The sequence below is a fragment of the Arachis ipaensis genome, chromosome B03 (assembly GCF_000816755.2).
Source record: "Arachis ipaensis cultivar K30076 chromosome B03, Araip1.1, whole genome shotgun sequence".
In the NCBI taxonomy this organism is placed as follows: Eukaryota; Viridiplantae; Streptophyta; class Magnoliopsida; order Fabales; family Fabaceae; genus Arachis; species Arachis ipaensis.
In genome coordinates this window covers 66,717,233-66,740,804 of record NC_029787.2, presented here as the reverse complement: position 1 = coordinate 66,740,804, position 23,572 = coordinate 66,717,233, and the positions used below count along the sequence as shown (strand labels likewise).

The window sequence follows — 23,572 nt, the reverse complement described above, 5'->3', positions numbered from 1 at the left end:
CACCAGTGGCAAGCTTGCAGCAACGGTGACCATGAAGGCGCGGTGGGACGAGGTTGAACGGCGACGGTGGCGGGAGGCACAACGACGCCTTCTTCCTTCCGCTCTGGCCTCGGGCTCGCCTTCCTCCAATGGTTCTTTCTGCGATAGCATGGCTTCAACGGCGATGCTCTCTGCGGCTCCACGAATGGCTGATAGGAGGCGTTGCAGCGCGGGCAAGGCTGGGCGACGCTGGGGATGGTGGCGACGGCGTAGCAGGGCCCGACGAACAGAGGCAGCAACGGTCCTCTTCTCTCGGATCCCACTCTCTCTACGCTTCTTTCTCAGTTCTGTGTGAGTGAGTTTTACGTTTATGAAAGGAAAGTGGGGAACTGGGGGTGCGACTGAGTGTGGTGAGGGTGAAAGGGTTAGGGTTTCTCAATTTAGGAAATTAGGGTTTCTAGTTTGATTTGGGAATTAGGGTTAGAAATTAGGGATTTTATAAAGTAATATGGATAGATATGAATAGATATTTTGATAAAATTGAATAGTAGAGTAATTTTAGAATCAAATATACTAAAATATTTAGGATCATTATCATCATATTGCTAAGTTCAATCAATTATTTCTAATTTAAATTATAAAATAAACATATTAATCATATAATTATAAAATATAGTTCAAACTCAATATTTATAAGAAAATAAGTTCAAACTGAAATCAAAGAAAGTAGAATATATGGACAGAGACATAGGCATTGCCCAAGGATGAAAATTCAGAGAATTACGTCAGAAATCAGATTCACAGGCAAGCAAAGGTATACAAGAATGACAAGGTATGGTTGGGAAACAATCAAATCACATTCTAAGAAGGAAATTCAAACCAGAGAATTCCAATGAAAGCAATGAAGAAAAAGATGGCACGAGTTCATGTGGCACAAATAAAGATTACAGGTCAAAACGAAGCTAACTTTATAACTTCTAACGCTCCCAAACCCCGTGAATCGCATCACCTATTCTTCTATTTCGTCTATGATAACCCATTAGTGTTTCCATATACATAAATCATTAGTATTAAGTTGGCCAGTGTAAGACCCAAGACTTTTGAGAAGTCCTATTTTGAACTAATCTCAAGTCATATATTTGTTTATATTTTTAATTTCATAAATTATCTTATTGAAGGTATTAAAGGTAGTTTTGATTAATTGGATTTGAAAAAAATTAAGGTTTTTATCCAAACTCTATGCTTATGGAGTATTTCTCTATTTACGACTTAAAGTTCTAGAAATCTAAAAATAATGAGTTTGGGCTATTTAAATTAAGATTTTATCTAATTTTATAATTATTGAGTTATTTTATATATTTAAATTATAACATTAGTAGTTATGAAATAATAAGAAGTTAAAGCCGAGCCGCCGTCCCTACGTCATCGCAGAGCAAACAAGAGAGAGATCTGAGGCTGAGTTGGGAGTCTAACTATCGTGCCCAGCCGCCGTTCGCGTCGCCGGCGCTGCCTCCGTCGGAACTGCCGTCGTAGGTGCCGCTGCCGGAGAAAGGAGCTACGTCTTCGTGACTCTGACCGCCGGGAGTGGTTCTGTGACTTCTGGGACCATCGCTGGAGCTTCTGGCCATTTCTGCCGTCGCCGGAAAACTCTACCGGTAAGGGTTTTGAATTTGGTTTTCATTCGTTTAAAATTCTGGAAACTTTATCGTTTGCGTATGTGGGTTTTAGCCACCATTGCCGAAGTCCGGGTCGCCGCTGCCATTTGAGGTGGCTGCCGGGCTGCCACCAAGCCGGTTCAGAGACCGCCACTATTTCGGTTCAGCCGTTCCTTCTTCGTTCGGTAAGCGTCTCGATCTGAAAGCCCTCTAGTTACTGCTCCATTTTACGTTGAGGTGTTGTAGCATTCGTTGTTATGAGAGTTAATCTTGGCTATTATATATTGTGATTAGAGTGGTTGTGGTTGCTGAGAAAGCGGGTTGGAGCTGAGGTTTTGACTGCAGTCGATTCGGGTCAATACGAAAGGAGTCAGTTAGCGAGTTTGGGTTGTGATTTCAATGTATCGAGGTAGGGGCTTTTTATACAAACTGATTCATTTTAAAGTGGAAGTTTTTATAAATAGATATGCTGTATAAAATGTATTTCTGGTGGTTATGTGAGTCTTATGAATTGTTTGGTTTTATCTTGAATGAATATGGGTGCTTGTTTGATTGTAACAATGTCTGATTTTGATAAATTGGAGATTTCTGGATTGGTTGATTTGAATGATTTTTTATAATTTGAAAGTTGAGTTTTGTTTTATTGAAAACTGATTTAGTCTTGAACCCGTCAGAAAGGATTGATGATTGGTTTTGTTGGGACCCGAAAAGGGTGGCAAAGTCCAAGTTTTAGGGGAGATGCTGCCGAAATTTCTAGAAAATCTGAGATTTTGATTGGAATTGTTATTTTAGAAAAGAATGAATTATGCTTTGACTTAAATATTTGAGAAATAAATTATGTTTGAACTTGCCTTAGTAGGAAAATCTCTATATCTTGGATGTAATTATTAAGAAAGGAATTATGTCTTAAAAATCAATTTAAATATGAAATTTTTATGTTTTGGAAATTGATTTACGTAAACAGATTTTGGAGGGGGTTTTAATGGGTTTAAAATAAACGTGGTTTTCAATTAATCTATTTCACTTTACGACATTTAGGAAGAGCTTGAAGTATTTTCTAGAACTTTGATTTATTAAAATTGAAACAGATTTAAGAATGAAACTGAAATTGGTTTTCGGTTTAAAAATGATTTAGTTTTGGCTTAAGTTTGGTTGGTTTTGAAATTGGTGCGAAATAATTGGAAACACGATTTGGTTTTGGATTTTATCCCTATTCTATTTATTCAACTCAAGAAGTTAAAGTTTCGGAGGTTTTCAAGGAATTTAAGAAATGAGTTAGGTTATTCTCCCCTGAAGTCTTGAGACTCCGCTGAGGAATCTTACGACCAAATCTTGATTTAGAAATGAATGGTTTTGAGTCTTTCAAAGAGATTTTGAACTTGGCATGGTTTTGAGATCTTTAGAAGTATTGGAAAGATGTGGAAAGTGGCTCCGTTTTGAAAAGTGATTCTTGGCTAGCTGTGAATTGACTACGTTTGTTACTTAAAAGTAAATGGGTCAAGAATGATTTTGAATTAAGATTTTGAGCCTGATTGATTGTAGATATCATCAAGATTGATGAGTTATTGTTTGGTAGGCATAAGGGCCGGGTTCGTCCCGCTTATGCTGAGAGATTTGGTAATTGACGAGATTGTTGATAAGTTGTTTGCGCCTGGCAAGGACGGTGGTTAATCCCGCTTGTCGAGGTTACGGTGCCCACGTAAGGACGGTGGTTAATCCCGCTTACATGTAGATGTGAGGTCGGAGGCAAAGTATCCCGCTCACATCCTTTCGGATCACAGGAGTGTGCAGGCACTGACATCCTGGACCGTGTGGCGGGCACGTTATCCCAAAGGGTTCCCATTTATATGTGATCGAAAGGCAACATTCCCATGGGAATGTGTCGAGTTGGCAATTGAACCGACAATGTGATATCACAGCCAGTAGGACAGGCATTCATCATTTGCATCTATGTGATATTGTTTGGGTGTGCATATTGTATTTGGTTTGCCTATGTGAATACTTATGTTAACTACTAACTGTTATACTTGTTGTAATTGCTCTTGATTGTGCTTGAACCACATTAATTGTGATTGTGTTTGACTTAATGAACCTATGCTTGGAATGGGATGATCATTTATACCGCGTAGGTAACTGCTTTCACGATTGCAGTCTAGGAAAAACATTTCAGACATTTTTTTTAAAGGAAAAAGGTTTTGTTTTAGAATATTTGAGAAATTTAGCAAGTCTTCAAAAAGAAATTTTCTGGATTTCGAATGTGAACCTATGGTTTTTGGAAAGACTCATAAGACGAGTAATGATCACTGAACTCTAAAAATGATCTTATCTTTACGTATCTTGTTATAGCAAATTCTGTAATCCTATAGTGAGAACAAGCGAGGACGACGTTCTCACTCCCCTACAGGTTATTCCTTTTCAGGATATGGAAGACGAAGCTTCAGGAGAGTTATATTTATTTTCTGTTTATTCGGTCTTTTTGTATCACCGTAGCTATTATTTTTCCCTCACCTTTATCTTTATGAAGCTTGTAAGAGGGATAGAAAATTATGATATGTATAATTGTAAACTAGTGTTATGTATATGTATATATATATCTTAAGGTTATATCTGAATTGTATGTGCATGTATGTTTAGGTTTTCACGAAAAAGAGTTATCGAAGTGTTATGCGGTTTTAAGTTTTAAACAGGCTCATATTTTAGTCTTAAATATTATATAAGTCGTGGTAATACTCGAGCTATCAGAGTGGCGCAGCCGGAAGCGTGACATTTTGATAGTTAGGGTGTTACAGCCAGACCTAATACCATGAAGTATGAAATGGTAAACTAACAGTGTTAATCATCAGACAGTCATGCAAATAAAACACAAACTCTTGTTATCAGAACAAGTCACAAAGCATGACAAACACTCAGAGTATGCAATGAAGCATAGTCAGTCCATTCCCAAGGCTCTAACAGGAACGAACTGCTCTGATACCATTTGTAACGACCCAACTTCCAACACGTCATGATCGTACCAAAAGTAAGGCGTTACTGACCTGTTTTCCTTATTAACTATTTACTATTAAGCCTTTAGTTCGATATCGCGATTCAATTTTAGTAAAAATACCAGAAATTTTTGTTTTTATTAATTAAAATCATATAGCAAACATCACCAAGTAATAATAATCACATAATTATTAATAATAATATCTGTCATACAAAGGATTTCAAATAAAACTCAGATACAAATCCTATCCCTCTGTATAAAATAAAAATCTTAAGCAATAAGGGCGAGGGAACTCTATGAAAGAAAATTAACTCATACACTTAACTCGTAAATAAGTTCTAGAATCGCCCGCAGCTTCAAACTGAGTCTTCGAACCTGTGTCACTGAAAGGGTGGAAGATTTTGGGGTGAGAACAAACCACATGTTCTCAGTAGGGAATGGAAACACCGTAAAAGTAATGATTTACATGCAAATAATTAACTCAAGTTTCCAATGTAGTTTTCTTTATCAAACCTTTTCAAAAATTTCTTAAGACTTACTTGAAACCGTTTAAATTCCTTTCTTTAAATCATATTACTTACATAAAGTCTCAACCGCATTAGCAATTCATCAGCTACAAATAGCATTCCTCAACCATCACAGTAACTAAGTAAATCAGCCACATAAATAATATACCCAAACCTTGTTTCACAAATACCATTCCTCAATACTTTACTAGGTTCACAGCATCAACAAAAATATCTAATCAAACACACAAGAAAGTCACTAAGACAAACAGCACAATCACAAAGAAACAAGACAAGCAACACAAATTATAAAGAAATAAAACAAGCAAACAAAATCAAATGCAGATGCGCAAATAAGGATGATGCATGTTTAGCCCTAGCGCAGGTAATGAGCTCATCTGTCGGTTACATACCCCTCCCGACGTTACCCAACAACCTTTGTCTGGATAAGACTTTCCTGTTGGCAATACTCACTGCAAGCAACCTTTGTCTTGCAGGGCGGCACTTGTTAGCCGATATACGCCCAACAGACTCACTGTAAGCAACCTCTGTCTTACAGGAGCAACAACATACTCACTGTAAGCAACCTCTGTCTTACAGGAGCAACAACATACTCACTGTAAGCAACCTCTGTCTTACAAGAGCAACAACACACTCACTGTAAGCAACCTCTGTCTTACAGGAGCACACTCATCTCGATACCTCTGTAAGCAACCTCTATCTTACAGCAAAGCATTATAGCAAGGTATCCCAGGAAAGTGTTCTCAGTGGTCGTACCACCATCTATCTGACTGCCTCAATACAGCAGATCATCACATAAGTATATCTGGCGTTGCCTTAATGCAACAAATGAATAAACACATCTCTTGGGTTGCCTCAAGCAACAAATGACCTTTCAACAGGTCCTCTGCTTTTTATTCTCTTTTATAATCATAAATACGCAAGTGGGACAAAACCCACGTCCTTGCCAACAATTTCACAAACTGAATACCTTTCCTCAAAAGAATCAGTGTAATTATCATCATAAGTTATCATTCTCATTATTCATCTCCAGTTACATATTCTTATACAATATCTCTCTCTTTCTTTATTCAATCATACTATACAAACTTCACATATTTCACTTTTACAACATCTTAGCTCGAAACATTTCTCTTTATCATTTGGATTCAAATATTATAAAATTCACCAAACTCCTGAAAAGTAATCCTCTATTTCAAGCCCAAAGCATAAATCTTTTCATATTGAATCAATCTTGAAATATAGTTTCTTTCTTAAATAATTTAATTTTGAAACATAAACCTTTCGTTGGTATGTCGAAATTAAAATAGAATAATTCTTTTCTTTACTAAATAAAGCTCAAGTAATATTTTCCAAATTCAAAGCTTCTAAAATAACTTTTCAAATGAAACCTCAGATTTTTATAAAATTTTGGCAGCACCTCCCCTAAAACTCGGACTTAGCCACCCTTACGGGTTCCCTCTTTCTCAACAATTCAACAATCCTTTCTCAACAATTATCAACTACAAGATTCTCAAGCAACCAGAAAATTCACAATTCGCAATTCTCACATATTCCAACAATCCAATTTTCATCTCATCAATTTATAATTAAATTCATAAGTCATAGAAGCCTTTCAAATTAAACTCAATCAATTCTCCATCCGTTTATCAGCAACTATCATGACAGATTCTCAATAATTATCTCATCACAATTCAGTTTAAGAACTAACATCCTTTCATCAATTAAAATCAGAATTTCCATAAACCACTCTTTAAAAGTAAACCGGTCCAATTTCAAGGATTCATAACAAATACTCCAACATCAACTCTTCATATTTGTTGTTATTTTTAAAGTTATTTAGTTATTAGCAAAGTTACCATTTTATTCTAAAGATCACACTTTTAGGAAAATATTTCAGTAATCATCCTCCAATCCTTTAACCGTTCTCAAAATCAACTCTAGTTAACCTTAAATCAACAATAGCAACCAAATTAAGAAATCAATGTAACCCGAAATTTAGGTAACAAGCATAGCCTCAAACCAAAATCAACCTCATCAATTAATCGCTTACAACAATGAAACCAGTCACAATCACAGCCAAGTCAGAATCAATAAATCATGACACAGAAAATTAGTCTAACCATTAATAAATTATTTATATATTCTTAAAGTTTACTATATTATTTCAGAAAATCACAGGTTCTCTAAACAGTTTAATCCCTTAGTTCCAATCCTTCAATAACCACCAAAACCAATCGCAACTAGTCACAAGTAAACTTCACAGCCATTCTCATACATCAAATATCCAATTCAACATCAAACAAGTCAATAATTCACTCAAAATTAGAATCTCAACCAATTCATCGCAGAATCAATAATTCAATCATATTTCACAACCGCATCTAATTTCAATTATAATTCAAAGTAACCACAACCCCATTTCAACCAATTCAGCAATATCACATAAAATCAGAAATGTCAACAAATCCATTAAAGTCAGAAAACCAATATCAGTCATAGCATTAACCAATCACAATTCAAACTCAACTCATTAATCATCAACATGTCAGTTTTTCTCAATAAGTAACTCAACATATTTTCAATTCAGTAAGTAACACAAGCTTAATCACCATTCACTACCATATTTAATTCAAATCATAACTCAGAAAAATTGCAATAGCTAACCATTCTCAAACACATTTCAAGTCATTCATGTAAATTAAGAAGTCCTTAACTATTATTAACCATTTGCACTTATCTAATTAACTTCTTAGGCATTCTAAATTAAAAACATTAAATCCCCTACCTTAATTAGTCGAAACCGTCGAATTTAAACGCAACGATCCCTTTCTTTTTCCTAGTTTACAACAGCCAATGTGGCCGGAACAGTAGTAGCAGCCTCACTTCTTCTGGGGCAGCAACAATAATGAAAATCGCACCTATCCCAATCACTTCTATAGCGGTGACATCAGTGGTTCCGGATAAGGACGATAACACTAAACAGAGACATTAACATATACTTATTGTAATCAGAACAAGATATGGTAGAGAAATAGATTTGGGAAACAGAGCATGAGCAAGAGTGTTACAGTTTCAGGAATGGAATAGGGAACGCAGGGGAAGCTACTGTTGGGCAATAGCAGTGGCGCTTCCCTTCAGGCTTGTTGTTGGTAGAAGCTGTCTTCAATGCTGGTGATGATGGACAGAATGACGAAGGGAACGGAGGGCATGAATGGCGGCACTAGAATGACGACGGTGGAAAACTCGCAGTGGTGGCCGTGGACTGGTGGTGACGGTGGCGTGGAGCATAGCTCCTCTTCCTGGTGACGACCTTGACCCACGTTCGTTCTCTCTCTCTGCTGGCCCCTTAATGACGACGGTGGGCGAGCTCTAGGGCAGCAACAGTGACGGCGAGACAAGACGCGACGGCAGCTTCTCCTCGGCAGTGGCGAGCTCGCAGCAATGGAGACCATAAAGGCGTGGCAGGACGAGGTTGAACGGCGACGGTGGTGGGAGGCACAACGACGCCTTCTTCCTTCCGCTCTGGCCTCGGGCTCGCCTTCCTCCAATGGTTCCTTCTGCGATAGCATGGCTTCAACGGCGATGCTCTCTGTGGCTCCACGAATGGCTGACAGGAGGCACTGCAGCGCGGGCAAGGCTGGGCGACGCTGGGGATGGTGGCGACGGCGTAGCAGGGCCCGACGAACAGTGGCGGCAACGGTGGAGCCCCCTCCGGCGATGCTCTTCCCTCTTCTCTCGGATCCCACTCTCTCTGCGCTTCTTTCTCAGTTCTGTGTGAGTGAGTTTTACGTTTAGGAAAGGAAAGAGGGGAACTGGGGGTGCGGCTGAGTGTGGTGAGGGTGAAAGGGTTAGGGTTCCTCAATTTAGGAAATTAGGGTTTCTAGTTTGATTTAGGAATTAGTGTTAGAAATTAGGGATTTTATAAAGTAATATGGATAGATATGAATAGATATTTTGATAAAATTGAATAGTAGAGTAATTTTAGAATCAAATATACTCTATTAAAAATATTTAGGATCATTGTTTATCATCATATTGCTAAGTTCAATGTTCAATTTCTAATTTAAATTATAAAATAAAGATATTAATAATATAACTATAAAATAATTACCTTTGGTAAAATAATTTTCTTAAAATAAAATTATCAACAAATAAAATAAATCACAAATAACTAATTATTTGATTTTTAAAAACTAGGGTTGTTACAAATTGACAATAGATCTCACCAATGGATCCAAGAGAATTCCAATTTGAGAAGCAAAACCTTAGAGAGAAGCTAGAGTTTCTCTCTCTACAAAATGTAACTTCCAAAACTAACTAGAAAAATCTCTAAAATGAGTGAATGAATCCCTATCCCTTTATCCCTGGTCCTCTTAAATGTTTTGGAGCCAGAATTGGTTCAGCTTGGGCCCCACAGCTTCTGTGAATTTGCTAGGCACATTTTTTCTTAAAAATCACGTGCGAGCACTGACGCGTATGCGTACAGCACGCGTCCACGTCGTTGGGGTTTTTACGATCCACGCGCATGCGTAAAGAACACGTGCGCGTCCATGAGGTTCTGGACCAGCCACGCGAATGCGCCGGCTTCTAGCTCTGGCTTCCTCGTGTCGATCTCAGTGGCACGCATCCACGCATACGCGCAACGCACGCATATGCATCGCTGCTCAATCTCCAAAGCTCCAATTTCTATGCTCCTTCCATTTATGCATGCTTCCTTCCTCTCTTCTAGGCCATCCTTGCCCTATAAACTCTTAAATCACTTAACAAATAGATCACGGCATCGAATGGTAATAGAAAACATTTCAAATATAACACATTTAGTGTAAAAGAAGCATGTTTTCATCCATGAGGCAAAAATCGGGAAGGAAGCACAAAACCATGCATTTTATATGAATAAGTGTGAAAGAACATCGATAAAACCCTCAAAATCCATACAAGATAAACCCTAAAAATGGGGTTTCTCTGTACGCGTGCTTCACGCGTACGCGTCATCTTCATATTTCTCCCTTTACGCGTTCGCGTTGACGACTCGTACGTGTTGATTCCTATTTTTCTCCTCCACGCTCAAGCGTGAGTCACACGTACACGTGAATTTAAATTCACTAACACCCCTTACGCGTGAACCCTACGCACTCGCATCGCTCACTCACTTTCAACCTCCAACGTTTCCTTTCTCTCTTCTCTCCTCTACAAACTCAACCTACCCATAACCACCCTCCATCAACCACCACCGGCCGCCCCAGTTCGGCGACCCCGAGCCGTCGCCGACCACTCTTCTCCCTCTCTTCCCTTTTCTCTTCTCTACCTCCTTTTTCTCTCTATCCCTCTTGTCTATCCATCCGCCCATGTTCTCCGCTGACACAAGCACCACCGCGGCCCCCATTGACGCCGGCGATCTCCACCACTCATCACCCCTACTCTTCCCTTCCTCTCCTCCTCAACGACCTCGCCTGATTCTTCAAGCATTGCATCTGATCTGCCTTTTTTCTGTGGCTCTACTTCTTCCCCTGCTTCCTGAGTTCAATGCTGCCGTTCTACCTTCATCACCGCCTTCAGTATCCGCCGTCTCTAGGTCGGCACAGCTCTCTCCCCCTTCCAGTTTCTATCTTTGCTTCTGCTTCTGAAACCCCTTCCAGGTTTCCCCTGTTCTTCCTTCTGTATTCTCTCTATTCTGTTTAGTTAGTATAGTTGGCTTAGTTTAATTACATTTTAGTTAGTTAGTTAGAATTGCATGCGGTTAGGTAGATAAATGATTTTGTAGTGGATTTAGGTTTGAATTCTGTTGTTTATTCTATCTGAACTTAGTTTTTCTGTTGCTGGTAGTGACTTGCCCCTGTGTTAATTTGGTTTGTGGATGGTGCTGCATAGTTGTACTTGTTGTTTCCCTATTTCTGATGATTGCTATTTGATATGAGCAATTTATGGATTGTCTGCAATGATACCGATTTTGCTTAATGTCTGATTCTAACTTGTTATTGCTGCTGTGTTCTTATTTATTGCTACTGTTTGGAATAAGTATGTTCTAGATTTTATTCCTTCTTCTGGTTTACAGATATGTTCAGAATATTGCCTGCCCTTGCTGCTGCATGATGGCTTATTTGTTTAGTTCATATGAATGCACATGTGATTTGTGTGTGCTTAGTAGTTGATATATTCATATGAAACTTGGTTTGATGGATTAAAATTGGCTGCTTTGTTGAATGTGTATATCAGCTCATATGAAATTATAGTTGCTAATTTGTCTGAATTGTTTTGAACTCATATGAGCTGCATATTGCTGCTATGCTGCTCTAGCTTAATGTTATCTGAATCATATGGATTTACTGTTCACTGCATCTATTTAAATTTCTCTAAATTCACATGACTTATTGATTTGCTGCTGTATGTTTAATCCGGGAACACTCATTTTACTGTCGGAATGTTGCCCAAATTTTTTTTAAAACTGTTTTACTCAACTTCCACTCATGAATTGACTTTAGTACTTTTGAATTGTGATTTATTTGGATTAAACCGAAGCCATTTCATGGGGAGATGGGTTAGCATTTCCGTTCCTTTTGGTTCCCTTTCTATTTGAAATGCATTGTTGATGATTTCAATTCTTTTTGTGCTTCTTTCATTACATGTTTTATCATCAATGACTTGCATTGTATGCATGGATGTGGGTGGTGCACGAAGTTGTGATCACACTTTTCACAACTACGCACAACTAACCAGCAAGTGCACTGGGTCGTCCAAGTAATACCTTACGTGAGAAAGGGTCGATCCCACGGAGATTGCCGGCTTGAAGCAAGCTATGGTTATCTTGTAAATCTTAGTTAGGAGATTAATGATAAAAATGATTTTTTGTTTATGAAAAGTAAATAACATGAATTCAGTGTTACTTGTGATTCAGTAATGAGGAACAGGTTGAGGTTCCGGAGATGCTCTGTCGTCTGAATCTCTGCTTTCCTACTGTCTTCTTCTTCAAATCGCATGGCTTCCTTCCATGGCAGGCTGTATGATCCTCTCGGATGAAAAATACCAGGTACAGCTACCGCACGGCTAATCATCAGTCGGTTCTCACTAGCGTGTGAATAGGATCTCTCTATCCTTTTGCACACTGTCACTGCGTCCAACATTTGTGAGTTTAAAGCTCGTCATAGCCATCCCTTCTCAGATCCTACTCGGAATACCAAATATAAGGTTTAGACTTTTTGGATGCCAAGAATGCTTCCATTTGGTTCTAGCCTCTACCACGAAGGTTCTGATCTGACGGACTCGGTCCGTGGATTAGAGACCCAAGAGATACGCACTCAAGCTGTCGCCCAATGACTACGTTGAGCTCAGGTAGAACGGGAGTGGTTGTCAGGCACGCGTTCATAGAATTAAGAATAATGATGAGTGTCACGGATCATCAGATTCTCTATATTGAAGTACGAGCGAGTATCTTAGAATAGAATCAAGCGTGATTGAATAGAAAACAGTAGTAATTGCATTAATCCATTGAAACACAGTAGAGCTCCTCACCCCCACCTATGAGGTTTAGAGACTCATGCCGTAGAAGATACAATATCAAGTGTGAAATGTCATGATTTAAAAAATGAATCTCTAAAAGTATTTTGTATAATAGACTAGTAACTTAGGTTTACAGAAAATGAGTAACTAAGTGCAGATAGTGCAGAAATCCACTTTCAGGACCCACTTGCGGAGTGTTTGGGCTGAGCTTTCAAGCTTTCACGTGCATATGCCTCAAGTTAGAGTTAAACGCCACCCTGGTTGCCAAAATGGGCGTTTAACGCCAAGAATTGTGCCAGTTCTGGCGTTTTAGGCCAGAAAAGGGTCCCTGGCTGGCGTTTAACGACAGATTGGGCTATCAAATCTCAGGCAAAGTATGGACTATTATATATTCTGAAAAGCCCAAGATGTCTACTTTCCAACGCAATTGAGAGCGCTCCAATTGGGCTTCTGTAGCTCCAAAAAATATACTTCGAGTGCAGGAGGGTCAGAATCCAACAGCATCTGCAGTCCTTTCTCAGCCTCTGAATTAGATTTTTGCTCAGGTCCCTCAATTTCAGCTAGAAAATACCTGAAATTATAGAAAAACACACAACCTCATAGTAAAGTCTAGAAATGTGATTTTTTCATAAAAAATAATAAAAATATAATAAAAAGTAAATAAAATATACTAAAATCTATGTAAAAACAATTGCAAAAAGGGTATAAATTATCCGCTCATCAGTGAGCTTGCTTGTTCTTAAACCTTTTGAACTTCTTTTAGTTAGTAACTACATTACCATGTCACTAATTTTAACCCACTTTTCTAACTTTTAAATAAATTGACTGTCTCACTTTTCTTTTTAGTTTTCACCCTTTTCAAACTAACTCCTTTAATTTCTTTCGAGGCATGAAACTTGTTGTTTCTTAACAAACAAGCATTCTGAATTTCATTGTATAGATTCTTTGATTGTGATTTCTGATTGATTTTTTTTAATCCTACCTTTCTTTTATTCTAAGGATTTATCTCTTTCTGACTCACTTCATGTTTTAGCTTTAACTCCTCTGTTGCCTATCTTCTATTTGTGTTGCTTACATATTGTTTGCCTTTCTGTTTCTCTGCTTTGACTTAATATTCTGTATCCTGTAATTTTTATTTTCAGGATGTCTGACAGAGGGAAAGGCAAAGCCAAGGTCGCCTCCAGTAAGAGGAAAAGGTCATAGCCATCCACTGAGCCGGCGACCTTCGGCTTATCTGAGCGGAAGCTTAATGAGAAGGAGAAGGCTGACCAAGCTACGCCTTCTACCAACTCATATAAGTTTGCCAACCTATACTGTGAGCTGATATTTTTTTACTTTGATAAGCGGATCTTAATTTGGGAAAAGAAACTAGCTGTACCCTCCGATCTGAAGCAGTATACTGAGCATCGGATTGAGGAGAGGGGTTGGGTTTCTAGACAGAGAGCTAGTGTGAGTGAACGAGTCTTGGGTCTGGGAGTTTTATTGCAATTTCTACCGAGCGACCCTTGATGCAGTTCATCTCAGAGTCAGGCAGATTTTGATTACAGAGGAGGCTGTTGAGGACATCCTCCACTTTTAGCCTAAGATCAGTGATAAAGATGCCTTCCATCAGGTTGAAGAGGATATTAAATACATGAGTTTTGATTGGGATGCAGTGCATCATATGGTTGCCCTTCCTGATGCCCCCTAGGAGTGAGGATCCTCAAAAGAGACTCCAAGGGGCATTAAGTTCGATTATCTAACAAAGGAGGCCAAGGTGTGGCAGCAGATCCTATGCACATATGTCATGCCTAGTACTCATTCTACTGAGGTCCCGGCTGATATGGTAGTTCTGATCTGGTCTGTCTTAGAGGGGAAGGAGTTGTACCTTCCACAACTCATCAAGAAATACATGTACCAGGCCAATATCAGAGGCAACCTACCATTCCCTTATTTGGTCAGACAGCTAGCTCAACGGGCTGAGGTACCTTGGGAGCAGGGCGATGAGGCACCAGCTGTTCACGGTAAGGAGAAGGTTATGCCTTGGGGTGATTGGTTTGGTGACCGCCCAGTAGCCTGGCGCAGAGCCCAAGCGGCCATAGCAGTAGCTACTGAGCCGACTACTTCTTCAGCTGCAGCAGGACCATCTACACCATCTCGATCAGCACCATCATCTACATCATAGCCGGTCTACTGCCTTGTGCATCACCTCTTTGAGCGCATGGATCGGATGGAGCGGCTCTTGTTATGACGTTATGAGCAGTCTGAGCGTCGCAACAAGCAACGTTATGCACACTTGAAGTTGATTGTGACTACTCGGCGTACTGACATTCCCTCTGAGCCTGACATACCATCGGAGCACTCTTAGGAGGAGGAGGAGTAAGAGGAGGAAGACCAGCAGAAGGTTGCACAGCATGCGACGAATCAGCCTGAGCATCCGCCAGAGACACAGCCACCTGCAACTGATGGTGGACCAGTCGGCGACGATCCCTCTCACCCAGCCTGATTGAGAGCATCGAGGACGATGCTGTGATTTAAGTGTGGGGAGGTCGCCTTCATCAACAGAGTTATATTTTGGTGAACCATTTAGACACTTTTGCTTTTATTTTTTTGTTTTACTTTTCAGTATTTGCACATTTTTACTTTATTACACTTTTAGCTTTTGTATATATTAATTATTCTGGATACTTTTGAGTCTATTGTAGTTTGCACTTTGGCTTGTATATATCTTAGATTTTTAGTTTGAATTGCACTTTTATTTTATTAGTTGTGATTTGAAAAATGTGGATTATTGAGCTTAGTTTACCCTCTTGCATATGAGAATTTGATTTGATTGAAAATAGGGAGTCGACTAAAATTTTTTTAGCTTTTCATAATCACAACATTTCATTTATTATATATATAATATAATAAATGTTGGTCAATTTGATGAAATTTTCAAGGAATGTATCTTTTTCTTAAAAAGGGCATTAAGATTAACATTGATTTGAGTTGAAACTTTTTGAAACTTGCATGATGTATATATATAGTTTGGAATATGGTTTTTGAGCTAAGAACACACAACCTGTGAGATTTTGAGCTTAATTATATGGTTATATTATTTAACTATGATTTTTATTCTTGTGTGTTTTCTTCTCTATGATTGCAATATTTAGTTTGTTTCATTCTATATGTCCATTATTTAGTGTATATTCATGCAATTATGTGATTGAGGCCATCATTTGATTATACCTTTATTTGCCACTTTGAGCCCTTTTAACCCCCTTTTGTTCTTTTTATTACCACATCACTAGCCTTAAGCGGAAAAACAATTAATTGTCCTACTTGAATCTTTGGTTAGCTTAGGGATAGTGAGTGTGTGTCAACTAAGTGTGAGGAAATATGAGAACTTTGGTTGATGAGAATGTGTTTTGCTTTTATTGACAAATATTGAGAATTTGGGTGCTTACTCATGTGAAATTATAAAAACCATATGCATTGATGTTTTATGCTTTCATATAAAAACAAAAGAAAAAACAAATGACTAGGGGTTAAAATTACCCCAATGTTAAGTTCAATAAAAAGATCAATGCATATGTGATGGAATTAGACTTGATACATGAGTGTGTAAAAATATGAAAAAGTGAGATTTTGGGTGACTAAGCTTGATTTTAGAATTGTATAGAAAGTGTGCATGTGTTAGGTGAGAACTTAGATTAGTCAAAGATTCAATTGATAGCTCACTTGGCCATACATACATCCTCACCCTTACCGTAGCCCCATTACAGCCTTGAAAAGCCCTCATGATATTTGCATTTGTATGCTAAATATTTGTTGATTGGTTAGATGAAGAACAAAGTTTTAGAAAGCATGACTAGAGGAGATTTGAGTAGTTTAACCCTAAACACTTGAGCAATTAGAGTGCATATACACATTCAGTGAGGGTTCAATTGCTCAACTCCATATGTCTATATCTAATCATTGCTTATTTTGCAAGTTTGTGAACTCTTTTGAATAACTCAGTTCAACTGTGAATGTGTTTTGATATGATTGATTTAGCCATTGATTGTGCATATATGATTTCTTGGAAATTTGACTCACTATGACCACATATATATATAGATAGATAGTAAGTAGAAGTATTTTTGCATGTAGTTTCATTCATATAGACAGGTTGCATTTAAATAAGTCCTACCATCCCTCTTCACTCTTATAGTTTCTCTTGAGCTTAGCATGAAGACATGCTAATGTTTAAGTGTGGGGAGATTGATAAACCGCTATTTTATTGTTTATTTTGTATTGAATTGAGCGGATTTTATCAATTATTCTCACACTTATGCATATAATTCGTATGTTTTACATTTTCCTTCCTAATTTTGTGCTATGATTGAAAACATGCTTCTTTGGCCTTAAATTTGCTAATTTTAATCCTCCTTTATTACCATTCGATGCCGTGATATGTGTGTTAAGTGTTTTCAGGTCTTCTAGGACAGGAATGGCTTAGAGAAAGGAAAGGAAGCATGCAAAAGTGGAAGGAACACAGGAAAATGATGTTTTGAGAAACTGGCAGCGACGTGTATGCGTGGATGACGTGTATGCGTGACCAGGATTTTGCCAAGCGACGCGTGCGCGTGGGCGACGCGTACGCGTGACAAAGCATCACGTGCTGCAATTTGTAGAAAATGATAAGGGCAATTTCTAGGCTTCTTTTTGACCCAGTTTCAGGCCCGAAAATCCAAATTAGAGGCTGCAGAGTGGAGTTGCAGGGGTCATTCACTCATTGACACATTGATTGACAATTAGTTAGATTTTAGATGTAGTTTTCTAGAGAGAGAGGCTCTCTCCTCTCTCTAGGTTTTAGGATTTCTCTTTCAATTTCTCTTTAGGTTCAGGTTCAATTTTACTTTAATTTAGTTTTCTCTTACTTTTATTTGTTCAAGCACTTTAGTTCATCTTCCTCCCTTGTTGTTTCCCTTTTTCGTCATTTTCATGTTTATGAGCTATTGTTACATTTGATTTCTTCTAATGCAATTTGAAGTATTTCATGTTTATTGCTTCTTTCTTCATTTGTTGTTATTGATTCCTTGCAATTGGTTGTTTAGATTTTATTATCCCTTATTAATTTTCCATGCTTTTATTTTGTGCCTTCCAAGTGTTTGATAAAATGCTTGGTTGGATTTTAAATTAACTTTTTGTATTCTTAGCTTGGATTGAGTATTTTGGAGACTCTTGAATTATCAAAAGTCTTTTGTTGATTGGTGTTTGAAAGTTGCTAGTTGGCTTGAATTTCACTAAGTCTAGTCTTTGATTAGGACTTGTGAACTTGAGTTGATTTACTCACTTGAGTTTCCTTAAATTGTTAGAGATTAACTAAGTGAATACAATTTGCAATTATCATCACAATTGACATTGATAATGAGGATAGGAATTTCGATTCTCAACACTTGCTAGGACTTTTCTTAGTTGTTAATTGTTTTCTTGTTATTTACATTCCTTGCTTATTAAACTTAAAAGCAAAAAAAATACTCTCTCTAACCAATAGTAACATACTTCCCTGCAATTCCTTGAGAGACGACCCGAGGTTCAAATAATTCGGTTAATTTTATTGGGTTAGATTAAGTGACAAACAATTTAAATTTGATTGAGGTTTAATTGTCAGTTTAGAACTATACTTACAATGCGCTTATTTTTGTAAAAATCTTTACCGACATTTTCCCCCATCAGGCAGCAAGCGCAACATTCAGCCTCTTAACTTGAGAATTGGCATTAGAAATCTCTGTATCCTTGATTGTGAACTTGGCTCGAAGATTCGAGATCTCCACCTTAGCATCTCGAACTTAAGTGGCCGAGCGAAGAAGCAACCTCTAAACTTGAGGCAAGGTGTTCTCCAAGTGCATCTTCGTGTAAGAACCGGAAATTTATTAGCCGTTTAATTAGAATAAAATAATAATTTAATTTTCGAGAATAGGTTGGAAATGTAAAACTTTGAGAAATAATAAATAATTAACGAATAAATTAATTATGAGTCCAAGAAATTAGAAAATTTAATTTTATAATTTGAAGAGGTAAAAATATTTAAAACACGAATTAAAATGCTAATTTTAAAGATTTTGGCTCGAAATTGGACTAACGGGCCGAACCGAATGAATCAAGTCCGTATTGGGCCCATGGACCAACATATATACATACACGTTCAGCCTTCCCTTTCTTTATTTCATAAGGAAACCCGTTGAAGAGAAGAAGCAAGCCTGAACACTAACTCTCCTCCCAACTCAATTTTCAATTCCTTGTAACTTTCAATCCGGAGCTCTGATCCCCGCACCGTTTACGGCCACGCGACCATCTTGTCGATCTCTTCAAATCTATCCAAACAAAGTAAGAAATTCGATATTTCTCACCCAGCTTTTACTATCTTCAATTTCATGTTTATTGGTTTTGGGTTTTGAGGAATTGTGAAATTTTAATAGTTTAAGGGTGCTCTAGAGTGAGTTATAGCTGGATTTCATCCAATTATTCTGTGGGTAAAGGTAAAAAACCATTATTCCCTTTGAATTTTGATGCACCACTATTTTGTGGTACATTTTGTGCTTAATTTTGGTGGATTTCATCTATTATTCCCACATTTATCCAATAAAATGGCATGGTTTCTTGATTTCTTCCTAAATTGTGCTTAAGTGTAAAAACATACTTTTTAGGCCTTAAAATAGCAAATTTTAATTCACCATTTGATTCCACAGAAGCCTTGATGTGTTTGTTAGTGACTTCAGGTTGAAAAATCTAGGAATAGATCAAAGGAATGAAGAGAAAAGCATGCAAAGTGGAGAAATCATCGAAAATCAAGGATTTGGGATGCATTCATCGACGCGCACGCATGGAATTGAAGTCACATGGCGACGCATCCGCGTACATGACGCGTACGCGTGGAACGTAAAATGTCAAGCGACTCATGCGTACGTGTCGATGCTCGCACATGACTTCATTAAAGTGAAAATGCTGGGGGAGAATTCTGGGCTTCCCAGGCCCAAATCCAACTCAGTTTATAAGCCTATTACATGCAGAAATCAAGAGGAGTCAAGGGGGGAGTCATAGTTTAGTTTTGATCATGTTTTAGTTAGTTTCTAGAGAGAGAAGCTCTCTCTTCTCTCTAGAATTAGGTTAGATGTAGATTAGGAATTCTTAGATCTAGGTTTAATTCATGCTTAGATTTACTTTTCCTTTACAAATTCTTGTTCCTCTACATTTCCTCTTTCTACTTTTGTACTTTACTCCTTGTACTTGTTTACTTTGTTATTGATGCACTCTTGTTTCTTCTATTTTTCATTTTAATGCAATTTATGATTTGTGTTCCTTTATTGTTGATTTAACTTGTTGTTGTTAGTTCCTTCCCATTAGTAGTTGTAGATCTACTTTTCTTGCAATTTCATCTTGCTTTCCTTTTATGCTTTCCAAGTGTTTGACAAAATGCTTGGTTGGGTTTTAGTGTAGATTTTTCTCCTCTTGGCTTTAGTTAAGTAATTGGAGACTCTTGAGTTATCAAACTCTCTTGTTGATTGATAATTGGAGGTTGCTAGTTGACTTAAATTTCACTAAAGCTAGTCTTTCACTATGATTTAACTAGGACTTGTGGACTCGAGTTGATTATATCCATTTGACTTTCCTTCATAGTTAGAGGTTAACTAAGTGGAGCAATGGACAATTCTTGTCACAATTGAGGATGATAATGAGGATAGGACTTCTAGTTCTCATTCCTTGCCAAGAGCTTTCTTAGCTATTAGTTTAATTCTTGATATTGACTTTTCTTGTCCTTTATTCAAAACTCCTAAATACTTGTCCTATAACCAATAGCAAGAACACTTCCCTGCAATTCCTTGAGAGACGACCCAAGGTTTGAATACTTCGGTTATTTTTATTGGGGTTTGTTACTTGTGACAACCAAATTTTGCATGAGAGGATTCTTTGTTGGTTTAGAAACTATACTTGCAACGAGATTTCATTTGTGAAAATCTAAACCACACAAAAATCCATTCATCAAAATGGCGCCGTTACCAGAGAATTGCAAATGTGCGCTTGTTATTAGTTATTGTACATATGTTAATATTGTGAATAGTTTGCTCTTTTGTTGAATTGCTTGTTTGAGTTAGTAGTTAGATTTTATCTCCTTGTTTTTGTGCTTTTTGTTTTTGTCTTTGCTATTATGAATTCTCATCCTTTTGGCTATGAGATTGGTTACAACTATGTTATAGGAAATGAGGATTACAATGAAGATACGCATCAAGGATGGAACAATCAAAGGTGGGAAGAACCTCAAGCATATAGACAACCTTCTTGGCAACCCCCTCTGGTTTTATATTAGTATAACTCCAATCCTAATGCATACCAATCTAATGGATGTGGTAGTCCTTATTGTACTTGTCAACAACCACCACCACATGCCTATGAACCACCTCCTCAACATAGCCCTCAACCATACTCACAAGCCCCTTTTTACCAAACACCTTCTTATGACCCTTATCCATCATATAACCAATCACCTTTACCTCATCCTTGTGACCATTATGAGCGAAAACCTATAGAACCACCCACACTCCAATATAATTACTCCCAAGAACCACCTCAATACACACCATCTCCATATTTCCATCAAGAAGAACCATCTTCTTATTATAAATTCTTTCTCTAAAATAATGAACCCTCCTATCCACCCCAAGCCCCAATGGATGATTCTCTCACTTAATTCTTTCAAAGCCAAGAAGAGATGAAAAGGGAGGTACTAGAATCCACGGCCACCTTGATCAAGGTAGTAAACACTTTTGCCTCCCGATACTCATGCACTCAAGGAACTTCCATTGCCAATTGTGGATAATCAATTGAAGAGTGTAGCATGAAGGAGAGATTAGAAAATCTGGTGGAGTATAAGGAGTGGGATTTTGTATTAGAGCAATTGGAGGAAGCTATGATTGTTGAAGAAGAGGAAGAAATGGTTGAAGACTTAGGAGATGCTGAACCACCATGTGAATCTCAAAAACCTCCTTCCAAGAAGCTCGAAATTGATGTTGAGGAGGGTGTATGATGACAAGTCATCTTAGGCTAGTTTCACAAGCCTTTTTCATTAGTTTTTACTAGTTTTCATGTATTTTTTAGGCAATAAGTAAGTGTTTGGATGAGAAATTCATGCTTGTCTTGATTCAATCAAAGATTGTTGATTTTATGCATTTTTATGAGATTTTCTGCAAGATTTAATTGATATTTTGAAAGATGCAAAATCTTGTGATTATACCAAGGCTTTGATGAGTTTGTTTGGTTGATGATAGGTAAAAAGAAGCAGAGGAAGAGCAAGGAAGAAAAGAAGGAGAGGCTAAGGTTGGAGCCAATGTTGGCCCATCAACGTTGAAGGCAACATCCCGGAAGAAGAAATCATGGCTGCCAACCTTGGAGGGAACGTTGGCAAACCAACGTTACCTCCAACGTCCTCGAAAATGTTCATTTCTGGAGCTAAACGAATTTTGGGCGACGCGTACGCGTTAATGACGCGTACGCGTGAAAGTGAAAAATTTCTTAATCCATGCGTACACGTGACCCAGCCAACGTTAGAGGCAACGTTGGTGATCAAACGCTGCCTCCAACGTCCACGATGAGAAGCCCAGAATTTGGAATTGAGAAACTTGAATCGACGCGCACACGTCCATGACGCGTACGCGTGGAATGGGAAATTAGCAATGCACGCGTAAGCGTGGTGCATGCGCACGGGTGGAAGGAAAAAACACAGCCTTCACGCGCACGCGTGGATACGCAAACGTTGGTGCGCCAACGTTGAGTCAAACGTTGCTAGCAGCACCCAGATTTCATTTTTTATGCAACGTTTGGTCCCAATGTTTTCACACAAACGTTGCCACCAACGTTAAGGCCAAACTCAATTCCTAAATGGCACCATGTAAGCTCATAAACGTTTAGCCAAGGTCAACCTCAGTTAGAATCATTCCTCACTGCTTCAATCAATGCCAAGGCCCACATCTAAGTACACTGAAGACCCAATTAAAGATGAGAAGAAGACTATAAATAGAATGCTCTTGTAAACACTTTTACCTTTCTGCACTTTTACATTTCAATGTTGAATTCAATTTAGCTTATGTAATTTCAATTTCTGCAATTCTCTTCTGCAACTTTCCTTTCAGCCAATTTTATATTGCTATTTCTATTGAGCTTAATTTACTTTCTGCTAATTTTAGATTTCTTGCACTTGTTCTTTGAGCTATGATCCACTGAACCCCAATTCATTAGGGGGCGGAGCTCTATTTTGATTCATATGATTAAATAATCATCTTCTTCTTCTCAATTCATCTAGATAGCTAAGAAATAACTTCTGTTTTGATTGAGATCCATTCACTCCGGAAGGGGGTTTGAATCTGTGAATTTCCATGTGAGCCTCGGAAGGGGAATCATGGAAATTAGAACTGAAGCTCTGTTTCTCACAGCTTTCTTGATCAACACCATTCGGGAGGAATTGAGATTTTGAGAGTTTGTGTGGCTTATGGATGAGAGAAAATGCTTAACCTCTTCTCATGACAATTAGATCAAGGAATTGGCAACATTGATTGTGATTAGAGAGATTGAATTGCCAAGGAATTGGGATCCAATAAATTTCAATCTGCCATAGATCTATTCATATGATTGAGAAGGAAGTTGAGACCCATTTGATTCATTGTGGATTATGATATCTCTAATCCCTGATGAGTCTTTCTTTCTGTTAATTGCCTTGAGTCTCATTTAATTGCTTTGATTTACTGCTTTCCTTAATTTCCCTGCACCCAAAGCCCCTTACATTTGATGCAATTTACTTTTCTTGCCATTTAAGTTTCTATCAATTTACTATCAGCAATTTACAATTCTTGCAATTTACATTCTGTTTGATGAAATTTCACTCAATTCATCAATATTCGCTTAACTAGACATATCACCTCACTAAAGTTGCT

General features: G+C 38.0%; 3 long non-coding RNA genes across 4 annotated transcripts; 1 reads left to right on the top strand and 2 right to left on the bottom strand.

Annotated features, from left to right (window-relative positions):
• On the top strand, nucleotides 1,746-4,161 carry LOC110270183. Of its 2 annotated transcripts, XR_002359402.1 has the most exons (3): nucleotides 1,746-1,819; nucleotides 1,929-2,043; nucleotides 4,039-4,161. It is a non-coding gene; the product is annotated as an uncharacterized LOC110270183 (long non-coding RNA). The 2 variants fall into 2 exon arrangements; XR_002359403.1 differs by lacking the exon at nucleotides 1,929-2,043 and having other exon boundaries at nucleotides 1,773-1,819; nucleotides 4,039-4,109.
• Nucleotides 4,855-8,052, bottom strand: LOC110270184. The gene is made up of 2 exons (XR_002359404.1): nucleotides 7,936-8,052; nucleotides 4,855-5,003 (listed from the first exon to the last, which is right to left on the bottom strand). It is a non-coding gene; the product is annotated as an uncharacterized LOC110270184 (long non-coding RNA).
• On the bottom strand, nucleotides 8,078-22,242 carry LOC110270186. Its single transcript, XR_002359407.1, has 3 exons — nucleotides 22,233-22,242; nucleotides 8,219-8,289; nucleotides 8,078-8,125 (listed from the first exon to the last, which is right to left on the bottom strand). It is a non-coding gene; the product is annotated as an uncharacterized LOC110270186 (long non-coding RNA).